Here is a 2,334-nt window from a genome sequence, read left to right on the forward strand (position 1 = left end):
GCAAGTTATGCTTTTTTCACATTCGGGTTTGCGCATATATTACAAATGGCAAAATAACTTATTTTGTGCGCGCGTTAACCCGTGTAATCCATAAAGCAAGATAGCGTGCACGTTCACGTATTCCTTCATCGAAGTCAATGGAGAAGACAAGCTGAAGAAAAAAAACAGAATCTGTTGCGCAATGCCCATGACGTTTTATTCTCAAAAAGTGGACATGAAAATGTGAATATTTCAAATTGTACAAATTTTTTATTAACGGATTATGTTCTATTTATTTCTGAATAAATATTTCTGTATATATGTGATGATTTTTGGACTGATATATCTATTTATTGCGAGATATGTATATGATTATATATATGTCTATATATCTCGAGATCTATATGTGAATATCTCTTTGAAACTCCCTCTGAGATATTGTTTAATGTGCATAAGATTGTAATGTCAAATATTTTCATGTCCCTTTAAAAAAAATGTTTTTTTAGCTTAGCATACATCTTCTATTAAAGTACATTGAGCAAGATTAAAAGTCGCGTGTCAAATCTGTTTTTCACAATTGCGAAAAAAACTGCGTAAGTTATATTTTTTTCCCATTCAGGGTTGCGCATATATTACAAATTGCAAAATAACTTATTTTGTGTGCACGTTAACCCGTGTAATCCATAAAGCATGATAGCGTGCGCATTCACGTATTCCCCCATCGAAGTCAATGGAGAAGACAAGCTGAAAAAAACCATGAATCTGTTGCGCAATGCCCATGACGTTTTCTCCTCAAAAAGTGGACATGAAAATGTGAATATTTCATATTGTATAAATTTTTTCTTAACGGATTAAGTTCTATTTATTTCTGAATAAATATTTCTGTATATATGTGATGATTTTTGGACTGATATATCTATTTATTGCGAGATATGTATATGAATATATATATGTCTATATATCTCGAGTTCTATATGTGAATATCTCTTTGAAAATCCCTCTGAGATATTGTTTAATGTGCATAAGATTGTAATGTAAAATCTTTTCATTATCTCCATAGTTAAACATATCTCTATACATATAAATCCATGTTTCTCTATGTATGTCAATGTAAAATCCCTGCGTCTGCTTTTTTTGTCTAACAACCGAGATCTGCTATCTTTTAGCCCTAAAAAAGACCACATTGCATGCTGAAAACTCATAACGCGCTACTTGTAATCTTGCTTAATGTTAACAATTGCTTGTCTGACCACTCAAAGCATTTTATTATTGGTTACTTTCCAATTCTTTTCTTTATATGTGGATCTTTTTAAAGGAAACTTTTTTAAAATTGTATTCTATGGCCTCTAGTTATTAAGGTCTGGCGGACCTGATCCGACACTGCGGATCAGGTCCGCAAGACCTCGCTGAATACGGCGAGCGATACGCTCGCCTTATTCAGCATTGCACCAGCAACTAGAGGCCTTTATCTGAATCAGGAAAGATAACATGTGGGGTTCATATCCCTTTAATGTTTTATGTTGATTTTAAAGCCTGTTGAAGCAGTAAAAGAAAAGATTAAGTAAAATATTCGCCTCTGTCTCTTTAATAAAATCTAGATTATTAAACCTGGAGCCAGCAAAAGGAACATAAAACACGTTTTTTTATTTTTGTTATTTAGATAGAGCATATCATTTTAAATAACTTTCCATTTTCTTCTATTTTCAATTTTTACATTTCCTCTTGGTATCTTTTGTTAAACAATGTACAACTGGAATCTCCATCTGGTGAGCCAGCAACAAGAAGCATTTATGTGCAGCTAGCTCCCAGCAGTGCATTACTGTTGTAAATAGGAATATGTTTCAACAAAGGAGCATAGCATATAGATAATACATAAGTTGTTGTTGTTGGGTTTCTTTGTTTTAATTGCATGCTCTTTCTGAATCATGAAATTAAAAAAAATGGGTTTTATGTCCCTTTAAAGGAACATTAAATAATAATAAAAAATAATATATATATTATGCAATGAAAGACTACTATTTAAACATGCTGATATATATACACACATACATACACATATTTAGACATATACAGTATGTGCACATTATAGCCCTTTCCAGTCAAATATCATATGCCATATAGATTTAACCCTTATAAAAAAAAAGATTTTTAATATTTTTATGAAATATTGAACATTGGAATGTAAAAAATACATAACTACCTTCAGGTTTAGAGCTGTTAGTCTAATGCCGTGTCGGGTAAAGGTGCAAGAGATAAGTGTTATCCAAAGTCCAGAAGTTAGCGCAAGTTGGGTTTTGCTTGCACGTTAACTTTTCACTTTCAACTTGTAATAAATGGGCTAATAAGATTACGTCT

This window comes from Bombina bombina, chromosome 6 (genome assembly GCF_027579735.1).
Source record: "Bombina bombina isolate aBomBom1 chromosome 6, aBomBom1.pri, whole genome shotgun sequence".
Classification (NCBI taxonomy): Eukaryota; Metazoa; Chordata; class Amphibia; order Anura; family Bombinatoridae; genus Bombina; species Bombina bombina.